Source organism: Pelophylax lessonae (assembly GCF_965119305.1).
Source record: "Pelophylax lessonae genome assembly, chromosome: 6".
Classification (NCBI taxonomy): Eukaryota; Metazoa; Chordata; class Amphibia; order Anura; family Ranidae; genus Pelophylax; species Pelophylax lessonae.
Genome location: NC_138773.1, coordinates 77562089 through 77579090, shown reverse-complemented (window position 1 = coordinate 77579090; position 17002 = coordinate 77562089).

Below are 17002 nucleotides of genomic sequence, written 5' to 3'. Positions count from 1 at the left end.
GATTGTGTTCACTGCACCCCAAAAAGGATGTTGTTCACTGCACCCCAAAAAGGATTTTGTTCACTGCACCCCAAAAAGATTGTGTTCACTGCACCCCACAAAGGATTTTGTTCACTGCACCCCACAAAGATTGTGTTCACTGCACACCAAAAAGGATTGTGTTCACTGCACCCCAAAAAGATTTTGTTCACTGCACCCCAAAAAGATTGTGTTCACTGCAGCCCAAAAAGATTGTGTTCACTGCAGCCCAAAAAGATTGTGTTCACTGCAGCCCAAAAAGATTGTGTTCACTGCAGCCCAAAAAGATTGTGTTCACTGCAGCTCACACACAGAAAAATGGATGTGGATCACTGACACCTGCCTATCTCCAATCCCACACCACACAGCAATATCGATTGTAGTTTGTAGAACACAGTTTCCCTAAAATTCAGCAGACTCTGTCCCTAACAGGATTGAGAAGAGATCGTAGATCAGGATTGAGTGCAGACCCCACCCCCCACACAGCAATATCGATTGTAGTTTGTAGAAGACACTGACCCTATAATTCAGCAGACTCTATCCCTAAAATGCCTACAACTCGCCCTGCCTAAACACTCCGACCTGTCCCTCAATTCTATCCGGACACAAATGGTTTTTTCCTGCCTATCTTTCCCTAATCAGCAGCCAGCACGTTGATGTGTGCTCTGTCCCTGAATCTAAGCAGCATAATGACGCCGCTGCGGCTGCCTCGAACTTATAAAGACTTGGTCACATGCTTCAGACGGCCAATCACAGCTACTGAGACATTTGCAGGCATGGCTGGGATGGCTTAAGGCACACCAGTTAAACGATTGTTGATTGGCTGTTGAAAGCCCGCCATGAAAAGAGCGCCAAAGCATGCAAAACCCGGAAATAAAACGACCGAACACGGATTTTTACCCGAACATACAGTAAAGTGTCCGTGTCCGTGTTCGGGTACAAAAAATCCAATTATTCGGTACGAACACGAATAATACAGTCCGTGTTCGCTCAACACTAGTCACAGCACTAGATGCACGTCCAGATGATGATCTGACACTGGAATATGTTAAAGGCAAGCTTGTGGATGAATACAAGCGCAAAACTGAAAGCATGAGTAATGTGAGTGTGTGTTCAGAGACAGCTTTAAAGACAAAATTCTAAAATAAACACAGTAACGTGCAGCTAGAAAAGCGGGAATGCTTTGTGTGCAAGAAACCAGGACACCTAAAAGCAGATTGTAGAATCTGGAAAGCTAGAATGCAAAAACAAAGTGCATTGCAACAAGCTAAGAATGTCATAGACACAAAGGAGTATGCATTCGGATCCAAAAATGGTGTCACCTCTGTGCAAGCATGGTGTGTGGACTCAGGTGCTACAAGTCACATGACAAATGACCGAAGTTTCTTCACTCAGCTTGATGAAAGCAAAACAGAAGGGATAACTACAGCTAATGGACAATTTATGAAATCAGTGGGAATAGGAGATGGCTTTCTATACTGTCCTATCTCTCCAGATATCACTAAAAAGATCCATATGAGGAATGTTCTGTATGTGCCAGATCTTGAAAGCAACCTTTTGTCAGTAAAGAAACTCACTAACCAAGGCAATGTAGTCACATTTCAGGGTGACAGTTGTATCATAACAAAAGGGGATTGCTTGCTTGCAAAGGCTAACATCATAGATGAACTCTATCAGCTGAACTGCAGTGAAATGGTTAAAATAGCCAAAGAGGATAAACATTCAAACTGCATCCACACTTGGCACAGACGATTGGGGCACAGAAATTCTGATACAATAAAGAAAATAGTTGAGAATAACTATGCAAGTGGTATTAAGATTAATCCATGTGATCACATAATGATTTGTACCAGCTGTATTAAAGGAAAAATGGCAAGGACACCTTTTCCCAAGCAGACCAACAGCAAATCCCAAAAACCTCTGGACTTAATACATTCAGATCTTTGTGGTCCAATGAAAACTATGACTCCAGGAAAGAAAAAGTACTTCCTGACCTTCATTGATGATTACTCCAGATATACCACAGTATTTCTACTTCACAATAAAGATGAAGTGCCAGAGAAATTAGAACAGTATCTCGCTCAAGTAAACAATATTTTTGGCGGAATGCCCAGAGTACTACGAACAGATAATGGCTCAGAATATACAAGTGGTAAAACACAAGCCATTCTCAGGAAGCATGGAATTATGTTCCAGACAACAGTTCCATATAACCCAGAGCAAAATGGAGTTGCAGAGAGAATGAACCGCACACTGTGTGAAAGTGGGAGGAGCATGCTATTTGATGCTGATATGCCAACTACATACTGGGGAGAAGCTATCACAACTGCATGTTATCTTCAAAATCGTTTGCAGGGAAAAGCAACAACAAAAACTCCATATGAACTGTGGAACAAAAGGAAACCAGATTTAAGACACATCAGAATTTTTGGAAGTAAAGCCTATGTACACATTCCAAAAGAAAAACGTACAAAATGGGATGCATGTGCAAAAGAAGGTGTGCTTGTGGGGTACAGTGAATCTCAAAAAGGATACAGGATTTTACATCAAGACACGAACAAAGTAACAGTCAGCAGAAGTGTGATTATTGATGAAAGTTCTGTGTGCTCAAAGTTTGAACAACAGACTCAAACTTTTCAAACTGAGAAAGAATCAACATCAGTCACTCAAGAAAATAAGGAAAGTGATACAGAAATAGAAATAACTGCAGAAGAATCAAAACCTGAAACTGAACCAGAAATACCTTCAGTCAGAAAATCAACCAGAATCAATAAAGGTGTTCCAGCTGAACGTTTATCTTACATATCTCGCAGAGCTGTTCAAACTGAACCAGGTTCATGGAAAGAGATGCAGAAACTGCCAATGCATGAGAAACAAGTATGGTATAAAGCCGCTGATGAAGAAATGACATCACTCAAAGATCTCCAGACATGGACACTTTCAGAGCTACCTCAAGGTAAACATGCCATAGGATGTAAATGGGTTTTTAAAACCAAATGTAACTCTGAAGGGAAAGTCTGTCGGTACAAGGCAAGGCTGGTTGCTAAAGGTTACTCACAGAAGTTCGGTGAGGACTATGATGCTACTTTTGCTCCAGTTGCTAAACAAAGTACTTTCAGAACACTAATGACAGTGGCTGCCATGCGTACAATGATTGTGAAACATCACGATATTAAGACAGCTTTTCTTAATGGTGATATTGAAGAAGAAATTTACATGTCACAGCCAGAAGGATATTTGAAAAAGGGACAAGAGCATCTTGTCTGCAAGTTGAATAAATCTCTTTATGGCCTTAAACAATCAGCTCGAGCATGGAACCTGAAGATTAATCAAGTTCTACTAAATGAAGGATTTACAAGAAGCAAAGCTGATCCGTGCCTATATGCTAAACTAGTAGACACTGAGTGGATGTATCTGCTAATTTATGTAGATGACCTGATCATTGCTCACAAAAACGACAATGAAATTGCAAAGTTAACAGGAGTACTCAACAAGCACTTTGAAACTAAAGACCTAGGTGAAGTGGCATATTATGTTGGAATTGACATTCCGGGGGGAGAAAGATGGAAGTTTCCTGTTGAATCAGAGTGCAAAAATTGAATCTATTCTTCAGCAATTCAACATGACAGAGGCGAAAGGAGCAAGCACACCTATGGATACAGTCTATCCAAAGTTAGAAGGAGAAGATGATCTTCTCGCATCCAATGAACAATACAGACAAGCAGTGGGGGCACTTCTCTATATTGCAACCACTACACGTCCAGACATTTCAGCCAGCATGTCTCTTCTTTGCAGGCGAGTTGATAAACCACGTCAAAGAGACTGGAATGCGATCAAAAGAGTTATGAGATATCTGAAACAGACAAAAGACTTAAATTTGAAACTATCAGCAAGTGGTGGTTTAAACCTCGTGGGATATGTGGACTCCGATTGGGCAGGTGATCACAGCACACGCAAATCCACAAGTGGTTACTTATTAAAATTAGGAGACAGTCCTATATCATGGTCCAGCAAGAAACAGATGTCAGTGGCATTGTCCTCTACAGAAGCTGAATACATATCTGCAGCTTATGCCAGTCAAAAAGTTGTGTGGTTACAGCAATTACTCAAGGATCTTGGAGAAGCAACATCAGAACCTACCGTCTTATTTGAGGACAATCAGGCTTGCATTAAGCTTGCAACAAGTGAGAAAATTAATGGAAGAACCAAGCACATCGATGTCAGACATCATTACATTCATGACTTAGTTGATCAGAAAGTGATTGTACTTGTGTATTGTGAGTCGGAAAAAATGATTGCTGATGCTCTGACAAAGCCACTAGCTAGAACCAGATTTGTGGATCTTAGATCAGAAATGGGATTGACATAGATAGTAGTTGTTGAGTGGGGGTGTTAGCATACAAGGTTTGTATTTAATCAGCAACAAATACTATATGTCATTGTTGTGTGCCTATTACATTGTGTGACCACTGGATGGCAGTGTTACATTTGTGAGTTCATGTTTTGTCTATGCCTCAAAGAGTAATAAAGAAGAGTTCCTGCTCAGAACAGGAAGCAGTGTTCTTAGTGAAACAACAGACTGTCTGCCTGTGAATTGTTTTAGCCCCAAAAGGTTATATCTAACAAACTCTTAGGGAGAGAGGGTTAGGGTTAGGTCTCCAATAGTAACCAAGGCCTCAAAACTCCACCAAACATCTTCCTCGATCCAAGGGAATGCCAGTCACCTCTGAAGGCAGACAACAATCTCCCTTCAGCAGGACATCCATCAGCCTCTACCACCTTGAAAGCCATACCTCCCTCAAATAGGTAGGGCATCTTACAGAATTCATGTGTTAGGCCCCATACAGGTCCCAGGCCAACATAGCACAATCACTTGCACACATTCTCCCCAGGCCACAGCCTGGGCGAAAGAGAGCTTACCAGGCCACTCCCCAAGCTTGTATAGCCTTCCCCAGCATGCACCATTGACATAAACCTACTAGTGGTAGTCAGAGGGGACATAAAAGCTCAATCGCACAAGATTATCACTGCCCCTATAACTATTGTCCTGAGTGCCAGTGATACCAGTGATGGCAGTTGGGAGCTGCGGCAATCCTAAATACAAGGGAGAAACTAAATGAGAAAAACTACATATTGTCCTATATAATGTATTACCCAGAAGAGTAGTTCCTAGACACCACTTAACTACAGGGTGGCTGCACTTGTTACAGAATTCAAGGTAGTGAATGTGTGGGGATCTTTGCAAAGTAAGTTTACAAACCTCAAGATCTTTCAGATGAATAGGAGTATGCTTGAAACAATTGAAATACAATGTGGAAATGATATGATTTTATATTTTGACCATAGATACACTTTAACTAACACTCACATGTTGTGTCCCTCTATTAGCAGCTCACCTCTTTGTCATCCTGCTCTCTCCTATCAGCATGTTCCTAGCACTGGGGTACAACTGAATGCCTCCTTGTGCTGATTCCTCCTCTCCCAACCTAAGGCTGATACCAATTCACATTCAGGTACTTGTACTGCTTTCATTTAAAACTGAACTTCTGGATAAGCAAACTAGTGAGCGACCAATATTGTTTTTTTATTGCCGATACCGATATTTTGGTCATCGGATATCAGTATCGGCCGATATTGGCTGATATTTTCGTACATTAAAAACATTTTTTTTTTTTTTTGACAGGTACTCTTGTGGAGGGATCTGGGGGTCTAAAAGACCCCAAATCCCTCCTCTGCACTGAAAAGCATTTAAAACGCCAAGTTTGGCTGTTTTGAATGCTGTAATTTTTTGAATTTGGCGCCGAGTACTCAGAAGTGATGTCATGACATCACTTCCGGGTATTTACATGGAGACCCGATCAGAGCTGAATGCAGCTTTGATCGGATCTTCTCTTCGGCGGCTGTGCAGGCTGGTCGCCTGGGTCTCCTGGTGGGACGGGAGACCCGGGCGAGCCGCGGAAGGCGGCGGGAGGGGGGGGACATCCCCTTCCGCTCTTTGTAATGACAGCCGCATCAGTTGTCATTACAAGACAGCTGGCTGTCGGCTATGGATGCCGCATCAGTTTTTATTACAAGACAGCTGGCCGTCGGCTATGGACGCCGGTACTGGGGTGATGCCTCTAGCTGCAGGCATTACTCCGGTACAAGCACTTTGCCAAAATATCGGCAATATCGGTAACCTCAGGGGCCGATTCCGATATATCGGGGAAAGTGCATATCGGCCCCCGATATATATGTGTCATTGTTCTTCCCATAGAAAAGGCTCTCTCTCTCCCCCCTTCATAGAGGAACCTGGCTTTGGCGGCAAAGTCTACTATCCAAATCCGGCAGAATCCTGCTACTCCAAGGTTGGGGCAGGGATCGGGCAAACAGCTTCTTTCCTGCCCTTTCCCAACTGTCTCTGGCCTTATGACACCCTGAATCCCAGGTATTTTACAGTCTCTTGGCACAATTGAGCTTTTCTTCTAGATACCTTATAACTTGAGTAGCTGCAACAGTTGTTGTTCTTCACATACTTCCTTTTTTTCCTTCCTTTGATCCAGGTCTGCGTGTTTTCTGCCTTTCTGAGTTTTTTTTATTGTCAGTGCCTCTGCTAACATGTCAACTTTCTGTTTCATTCTACGGTCAGATTCTCTCTTTGTTCCGATCTGTAACCCACCCAATGGGGTCACAGCTGTTTTTTTCTCCTAACTCTTCAACATACCTTGAACCTGCTTGGCTTATTCTGTCTCTCTCCTCTGCATTGAAAATAATCAGTAAGAGCTGCTGGCAGTCAGCTAAAGTGGGACTATAAGTCTGAATTATTGTGCGGAATAAGTCTGTCATAGCTGAGTTGAAAGACGGGGCAAGAGTTCGGTTTCTGGCACCGGGAATGTGACCTGTACGCCCATTGGTCTCTTCTGTGGCCGTTTTCATCCTACTTATGCTGAGAGTGTCAAGCCCAGGGGTACAACTTGGGGTATAAACACTGTGAATGAAGACTGATGGGGTCTGGTCATCTTCCTGTGCAAAATATTGACTTAAACTTGATTCCCCAGTCTAGAGGGTGGGGCATCGAGACTTGCTCTCTGCTTATACCTACCTGTGACATAGGTATATTCATAAGCTGTATGAATGATTTCTAAGGTAAACATACAAAAACTTTCTACTAAGGCTTCTATCCTTCTCATATACAGTACCACTTTACAAAACGTTCACCTTAATTTGATTACTTATCTCTCCTAATAATAAACTTACGTATAACCTCAAACATAGGTTGCAAAACTTAGGTTACAAATCAGTCATACTTAGCTTTACCTTTCTGTCTTAATTCAGGTAACATTGCCACATTTACTAAAGAGAAAACAAACTACATTCAACATCTTCATACAAGCAACACAACACAAAGAGCTCAACGCATACACACATATCTTACGTTACTACAGTTTTTACAATCTGAGCGGTCAACTCATCGTTTTCAACATACAAACAAGTCTCATTGCTCTGAAACTTCTACAATCCAAAGACCAATGCCTTTTTTTTTTTTTTATTATTATTACAAATTGAGGCTTCCTGAAGATATAACAGCATCACACTGACCTTTGCCCCCCTGGATAACTAACAGATTGAGATTCACCCAGACTGCGCAATCATCCGACTTGGGGTTTCCTCGAGAGGGGATCAGGCTCCCCTTCCCTCGAATACCGTCGAAAGGTCCTGTCTGACTGTTATCTGACTGTTATCCCAACCAAAAGGCAAACATCTTACCTGGTCCTGAAGTGGAGCTCCAACTGTTTGGTTGGTTCCTGAGGCCAGGTTCAAGACGTCATCAAGGCCAAGAGCAGAAGGCCAGGACGTAGCATAGTCTCCCAGACAATTTGTCCAGTGGCGCTTGAGGCGCAGGCCTGATCCAAGGGGCTGGCTACAGACCGATCCCTACGAGTCATGGTGGAATGGCCACCTGTCTCGGATTTTCCACCTGGTTTCCCTGTTAATGCACCAAGAAATGTAGCAGCAAACAGTTTTTGGAAACCATAAATGGAGTCCGGATGCCAAGCTACAGAAAAAAAACCTTTTTATTCGCTAGCACACTAGAGTCAGAAAACAGTCCAGCAACTTGGTTTGTTTTGTTTATTAGGGGTATAAAACTTGGATGGGGATGGAGGTATTATGGGATGCCCACTTGACTTTTCAGCCAAAGAAACTCTTCAGGGACACAACTATATACAGTCTATACATATACTCCTCTTCTGCCTCCTGCACAAATCTTGCTTGCAGAAACACTCAGGCCCAGATGGAACACTGTTAAGGTGGGATCTGACAAGGCACACAAGGCCAGATCCAGCAATAGTCCTTTACAGGAAGGGACTGCGGGACCCTTTGGTGTGTTGAAAAAGTCCCAGTGTCCAGTTACCTTCCTGTGGTTATTGATCCCAGCACCACCTCTTCAGCCACTGCCAGCCCGCCTGGCTGCAGCTGCCCCTTTTACTAGCCCTCCTGGCTAATTTTCTACAGTCCTCCCAGACTGACTCTACAGCCATCCCAGACTGCCACTCCTCAGTCCTCTCAGGCTGCCTTTCAGTCCTCCCCGACTATCTCACTCATCAACCACCTGGCTGTCTTCTCCCTGGAGATCTCCTGGACGTGCTCACTGGCTCCTACTGTCCTCACATGAGGGGGCACTGTGCAGACTAGGGGGCACCCTCAAGGGCCTCCAACAGCCTCCTCAGCACTCCATCTCCAGCTTCCACTCAAAATTCACTTCCCCTGCTGGCCTGACTATTTAAGAGGTCCCTCCCTCTGCCAGCCCATTTGGCTGGGTATTGGTAGGGGCCCCTCATCAATACCCCTGGCAGCTCCTCCTAATCTCCCTCCCATTCTTCTGGAAGTTTCTAAAAAGTTCCAGCAAGTAGGGGGGCAACCGAGGCGCTGCCGGATGAGTCATCCAGCCTCCCTGAATCACTGAAACACACAGGCTTTGCTGCCAACCAAGCCTAAATTTACCTACACTACAAAAACCTATTTGCATTACCTAGCACTCTGCACTAGAGGGTGCCACATATTTTTATCAGAGAATACAAGGCTTCCTCTGATTGGCCGAGGTGGAAATCGTTTATTTTTCCACATGCCTCTCCACATCCAAGGCTGCTGTAAGAAATCACAGGGCCCCATACAGCCTACCTGACCGGGCCCCCTCCCTAGGCAAAACTGACTGTGGACATAGATTTATCAGTCCATTTTTCTACAGCCTCAGCTGCACAGATGAATCAATAGGAAATGCTCTGAGGCTTCCTGCTCCTTTCTCAAATTGAAGCATAGTAAATACAGTTTACTATGCTTCATTGATACATGGGCACAGGAGTGATTGGTGCTGATCACTCACTATGTTCATTCAGGAAATATCCCCCTGAGCACCTGCAGCAGCTGCTGGTGGGAGAGGGGGAAGCTGGCAGTGCTGCAGGGGAAAGAGGCACACTGTGGGGGGGGGCAGACAGCAGATGGAAGGGACGAGTGTGCTAGAACCAATCCCCCTGCTGTGCAGCCGGAGGGAGGGAGAGGAGGAGAAGTTAGCAGCGCTGCAGGGGGAGGCAGAAGAGGATTGGTGTCTGCAATAAGACAGTACAGCTGGCCCTTCTGCCCAGCAGGTGTCTGGGCCCCCCTTTTGAGCTGATGGGGCCCGGGCCCAGTACAGGAGGGCCGGCTGTACTGCCTTATCAGCAGCCCTGTCCACGTCAGTCAGTCAGAGGAAGGTTTATATTCATTGATAAAAATACAAGGCTTCTCCTAAATGATGGAGAAGCACTCAGCCTGACTCACTTTAATTTTAGCAGCAGACTAGAAGTCGCCCGTACTGATGCTGAAACACAGCACCTCTTACTGTATGTAGCTAGTACTACAGTACATTACAGCACACACATCGGCCGCATCATTTTGTAATAGAAATCCCTGCCCCAAACAAACTACCTAAAGTGAAATTAAACCCGCGATTCTATTTCAGAAGCAGATCTAAGCCCTAATTCTTTCAGCATTCAAATAATTCAGATTTAACATTCTAAGGCCTCATATACACTGGACATTTTTAACATTGCTTTTCGAAATGTCTGGCATTTTCTTTTTCTGACTCTAAACACCCTTGCATGTTAGCTTATATGTCCATGCACCCTGGCGTTCAGAGGAGTTTAGAGGCGGGGGCGTTTAGAGGCAGAAAAAACCCCCACTGCCAGTGCATCCAGGAGCAGTGTTTTTTTGGCAGAAAAAATGCGTGTTAAAGCTAGGTGCATTTAAGCACTTGAGTATTAATTATTTTCAATGCCAGAACAAATTATTTATAATAAAAATACTGTAGTGCTATAAATTAAATCAATTACAAAAACATAAAATGAATCTCCAACAAGAAATAAAGAAAGTGCATGCAACAGTGGTAAGTGGATGATTGATCACATAGATAAAAAAGTGTCCTTATATGATCACCCATGGTGTCTTGCATCCACCACATGAACGAAGTGCAAACTCACCAGAGCCAATTGTTGTCTAAGTTATAGGACAGCAAAAAAATATTCAGTAGTCATTGATCTTCCTCTAGTGCTAATCAAAAGGATGTGGTAGATCTCCCAATCTCTAAGATGAGGCCATCAGGGGAATTGCTTACTCTCATCCGACCAAAAACAGGAAAATCACAGACGCCAGAGAAAAATACTCATAGTGTAGCTTTTATTGTAAACCATGACAGATAAATAATAAAAACAACTACAATCCACAAAAAAAAATTGCATGGGCAAGTGTGAGTATGTAACAGTGACTTACATCAAATACCACCAAACTCCAGTTAGAGGAATGGCGGCTGGACCTTGGGTATAATGTAGTTGATACAAGTAGTCCATAAGGTGCATAGAAAACATAGGGCAAATATCACTTACACACTGGACTCAGAATGGCGGCTGGACCTCAGGCAAGTAAATCAAGCTTGTGATCAATCCACTTAACACTGTTGCGGCACTTACTTTATTTCTTGTTAGAGATTAATTTTATGTTTTTGGAAATTATTTCATTTCTAGTGCTGCAATATTTTTATTACATTTATTTTGGTGTTTGTATGTAGCACTGCCCCCGGAGGAACTGCTGGATACTGACTCTGCGTGCTCCCCGGGGTTACCAGCACACGGTTATGATTAGATAAAGTTCCTAAATCCCTCTTTGCTCCTGTTTGCTCTTGACAGAAATAAACAGTCTAGGGGTGTTGTTTTTTTGTTGTTGTTTATTTTGTAATTGGGACAGGAGGAGGTAATAGTGGGATACTCCAACTGAACTATTCACATAGATGAGGACTTCTATCTTCAGAACTTCTTTGGTACTTAGGAACAGTCAGGCTGTTAATCCACACAGACGATCACCTATCTTCAGGACACTCTCCCTAGCACTCTCTTCCTGCTGACACCCATCCACTGACTATTCTAGGAGCAGGGGTGGCCCCCCTCGGGTCAGGCCACTTGAAACGAGTTCCTGTACTCACGATCCTGCAGAAACAGGACCTCCAGTGTCTCCCCTCTGAGTCAGCTTCTCTGGACCCCTGGGTTCAGCTCCTATCGGACACTTCTCCTGCCCTCAGAACAACCTCCTGAGACCAGGAGGCCCGGCCCGGCCGAGCTTGTACGAGCTTTTCTGAACTTGACAGGCGTCAGAACGGTGCATGCGCAGTTACGATGTTGACCCGCAATCATTTTTTTTATGGGCACCGCCTGCCCGTAACGGGCGGTAATGGGCATTTACGGGCAGCACGATTAACTGGCGCTTACTGGGACAATGTAAATTACCCAAGACAGGCTCCTATAGCCCGGCAAAAAAGAGACAGTCGGCAAGTATGTCATGTGTGTACTGTATGAGGCCTAATTTTTAAATGCACTTTCAAAAAATTGCACATTTGATAAAGCACTTTCTCTTTAAAATGTGTGAGTCAGTCACAGGCGATCACAGACCCTGAAAGGCATAAATTTTGTTTTGGCGTGCCTGCTAATTCACAGGGCTCTAAAAAGCCAACCAAAAGTTCAGTAATAAACCTGAGCGACTTTTAAGACACGTCTGGGGAACGGATCCAGCCAGTTATTAATGGTGTCACTGTCACTCAATGTAATACCGCTGAGAAACTGCATAGACACTCACTTCTCACTAACAACAACGAAGGCACGGCTGAGAAATATATTGCTGCGATGCACACATTGACCCTATGACAGCTCAGAGCAGTGATTGTAATATATAGATGCATTTCACACCTCACAATCAAAAAGAAGTTTTTCTGTGAACTTTTTCCCTCCTGTCAGGATTATTGAAAGACTGAATCTGTTGCATTTTTAGTATGTGTGTACATGTCATCGATGTCAGGAGTTTAGAATAATTCGGAGTGACTTTGCAGCTAAGCAGAGGGAACTAAGCCCATCACACTCAAAATGTGACAAGACACAAAACACTACACAGTAGGTTGCATTCACTAAGCTATAACATGTGTGATCTACAGAAATGTTTCTCAACTCCAGTCCCCAAGTACCCCCAACAGGTCATGTTTTCAGGATTTCTGGCTATGATATTTACTAAGGCAGTGAAACTGATCAAATCACTGGTGCAAAATCATGGAAAGCCTGAAAACACGACCTGTTGGGGGTACTTGAGGACTGGAGTTGAGAAACATTTATCTACAGTGTTTTGAAAAAGTATTCATCAGGAGTGATGAAAGGGTTAACTGTGTGCCTAGCCAGTCTTTTTAACAGTTTGGGAGGCCCTTTTACTAGGAGAAGGCATTTAGCCATGGTCCTGATCTGCAGGAACACAGGATCAGTGCCTTCCCTGCTGACAGAGCGGCGATCTGCCTTGTTTACTAAAGCCTCGTACACGCGATCAGATTATCGAACGATCTTTCGTCCGTTTTTTGTTGCATGCTAGTCTCATATGGAAAGTGAAGAGGTTACTTTCATACGAAAATTCCCGTACGACAGAATTCAACTTGAGAAGTGATGTCATGTGTTGGATTGTTTTGTATTCTTTCTTTTCTGAGCATGCCAAGTCTTGCTCTTACGATTTTTTTTGGACGAAAACTGTACTCATTAAATGAAAATCGGACATTGTGTTGATGTACGTTAAAAATTTTATAGCCTGCACATCCAGTTTTTGTCGTCCAAAAATCTGTAATCGGCTGTCGAAAGCACCATACTAACAATCTGAAAATTTGTTCGTTCGTCGGACGAAATTTTCCTTCCGATTTTCGTATCTTGTGTACGGGCCTTAAGTCAGATTAATAAGACAGTGTCTTGAAAAAGTATTCATACCCTTTGAACTTTTCCATATTTTGTCATGTTACAACCAAAAACATATATGTATTTTATTGGGATTTTATGTGATAGACTAACACTAAGTGCCACGCAATAGTGAAGTGGAATGATAAATGGTTTTCACATTGTTTTACAAATAAATATCTGAAAAGTATGGTGTGCATTTGTATTCAGCCCCCTTTACTCTGATACCCCTTACTAAAATCTAGTGGAACCAATTGCCCTTCAGAAGTCACCTAATTAGTAAATAAAGCAGGGATAGGTTGTAAAAAAATATCCAAAGCTTTAAACATCTCACAGATAGAAATGGGCTCAGGTGTGTTTGGCATCTGACCTGCCCGATCCTACCAGGAAGCCGACACTACACACAGCTAATCACAGGCAGTGAGAAATTTCCCGGTCCGCAGCTGCACAGATCCAGAAATGTCTCACTGTCTGTGATTAGCTGTGTGCAATGTGTTGGGATCCCGAACACGCCCGAGCCCATTCCTACTCACAGAGCACTGTTCAATCCATCATCCTAAAATGGAAAGAGTATGGCACAACTGTAAACCTACCAAGACATGGCCGTCCACCTAAACTGACAGGCCAGGCAAGGAGGCCATACTTTTAAAACAGGGGTGGCAAAGGGGTGGCTAGGTATTATTTTGGGGGGTCAATATACAAAGTGTAATTTAGTGTCAGATTCGTCCACCGCAATGTCGCAGTCCCTCTAATGATCGCTGCCATTACTAGTAAAGACAGGATACAGGTGGTGGTGATCAGAGGATACAGACAGGATACAGGTTTGCCCCCAATGATTATTGCAGAGTGAGACAGCAATGCCCCCAATGATTATTGCAGAGTGCGACAGCAATGCCCCCAATGATTATTGCAGAGTGAGACAGCAATGCCCCCAATGATTATTGCAGTGAGACAGCAATGCCCCCAATGATTATTGCAGTGAGACAGCAATGCCCCCAATGATTATTGCAGAGTGAGACAGCCTTGCCCCCAATGATTATTGCAGAGTGAGACAGCAATGCCCCCAATGATTATTGCAGAGTGCGACAGCAATGCCCCCAATGATTATTGCAGAGTGAGACAGCAATGCCCCCAATGATTATTGCAGAGTGAGACAGCAATGCCCCCAATGATTATTGCAGAGTGAGACAGCAATGCCCCCAATGATTATTGCAGTGAGACAGCAATGCCCCCAATGATTATTGCAGTGAGACAGCAATGCCCCCAATGATTATTGCAGAGTGAGACAGCCTTGCCCCCAATGATTATTGCAGTGAGACAGCAATGCCCCCAATGATTATTGCAGAGTGAGACAGCAATGCCCCCAATGATTATTGCAGAGTGAGACAGCAATGCCCCCAATGATTATTGCAGTGAGACAGCAATGCCCCCAATGATTATTGCAGTGAGACAGCAATGCCCCCAATGATTATTGCAGAGTGAGACAGCCTTGCCCCCAATGATTATTGCAGTGAGACAGCAATGCCCCCAATGATTATTGCAGAGTGAGACAGCAATGCCCCCAATGATTATTGCAGTGAGACAGCAATGCCCCCAATGATTATTGTAGAGTGGGACAGCAATGCCCCCAATGATTATTGCAGAGTGAGACAGCCTTGCCCCCAATGATTATTGCAGAGTGCGACAGCAATGCCCCCAATGATTATTGCAGAGTGAGACAGCCTTGCCCCCAATGATTATTGCAGAGTGCGACAGCAATGCCCCCAATGATTATTGCAGAGTGAGACAGCCTTGCCCCCAATGATTATTGCAGAGTGCGACAGCAATGCCCCCAATGATTATTGCAGAGTGCGACAGCAATGCCCCCAATGATTATTGCAGAGTGAGACAGCCTTGCCCCCAATTATTATTGCAGTGAGACAGCAATGCCCCCAATGATTATTGCAGAGTGAGACAGCAATGCCCCCAATGATTATTGCAGTGAGACAGCAATGCCCCCAATGATTATTGTAGAGTGGGACAGCAATGCCCCCAATGATTATTGCAGAGTGAGACAGCCTTGCCCCCAATGATTATTGCAGAGTGCGACAGCAATGCCCCCAATGATTATTGTAGAGTGGGACAGCAATGCCCCCAATGATTATTGCAGAGTGAGACAGCAATGCCCCCAATGATTATTGCAGTGAGACAGCCTTGCCCCCAATTATTATTGCAGTGAGACAGTAATGCCCCCAATGATTATTGCAGAGTGCCACAGCCACAGCATTTGCCCGCAATCATTGCAGAGTGCCAGCATCCCCCCCCCCCCCCCGTGAGACCGGCTTACTTACCTCATGGACGGACGGTCATCACAGCAGCTTCTCATCGGTCCGCGGCTCCCTGCATCTTCTCAGTCTTCCCGCCGGCGCCTCCTCGACCAATGGCACGGCGTTTGCCATTCGGCCAATCAGGAAGCGGGAGGACCCGCTCCCTGATTGGCCGGAGGAGGATCCATGTGACAATAGCGAATTTTCATTCGCTATTGTCACAGAATGGGCGGGCTCGGCTTCGGGACGCACTGCTCTGCTGCTCCCTGACCCTGGCCGCCAGCTTAGAGGGATCAGCCGGTTCTGCGAACCGGCTGATCCCACCACTGCCTGTGATTCCTCTGCTGCCAGCCAGGATCGGGGTGGCAACAGGGGTGGCAGGGACTTTTTCTGGGGTGTCAATTGACACCCCAGCTAACCCTCTGGCTCTGCCACTGAGGCCATAATCAAGAAGCAGCCAAGAGGCCCATGGTAACTCTGGAGGAGAATAAAGATGGACTCTTACCAAAGAGCCTGGACCCTCTATTATGGAAGGTCATATAGGCTTAAGATGTTTTCTTCAGCTCTTTAACTACTTCAATACAGGGCCCTTTCACCCCCTTCCTGCCCAGGCCAATTTTCAGCTTTCAGCGCTGTCACACTTTGAATGATAATTGCGCGGTCATGCTACACTGTACCCATATGAAATTTTTATATTTTTTTTCACACCAATAGAGCTTTCTTTTGGTGGTATTTAATCACTCCTGTGTTTTTAATTTCTTACTTAAAAAAAAGAAAAAAGACAGAAAATTGCGAAAGAAAAACTTTTTCCTTATTTTCTGTCAGTAAATTTTGAAAATAAGTTATTTTTCTTCTTCACTGATGGGCACTGATGAGGTGGCACTGATGGGCACTGATGAGGTGGCACTGATGGGCACTGATAGGCGGCACTGATGAGCACTGATGGGCACTAAAAGGCGGCACTGACGGGCACTGAGAGGTGGAACTGATGGGCAGTGATAGGCGGCACTGATGGGTGGCACTAATGGGCACTGACGGGCAGCACTGATGGTCATTGACGGGCAGGACTGATGGGCACTGACGGGCAGCACTGGGGAGGACTGACGGGCGGCACTGATGGGCAGCACAGATGAGCAAGCACTGATGGGCACTGACTGACTGTGATTGGACACAGCAGATCACATGGGTAAAGAGCCACGTCATTGGCTCTTTACCAAGATCAGGGTGGCACCGCGTCGTAGCTACACGGCGTGGCCGCAGTCACAACACTGCGCACCCCTTCGGGCGCGCGAGAGAGGCCGTTCTGGGGCATAGTCATATGACATCGTCCCAGAACGAGAGCTGCACCGCTCCGCCGTCATTTGACAGTGGGCGGGCAGCAAGTGGTTAACACAGGTGGGAAACAGAAAAATCAGCTCC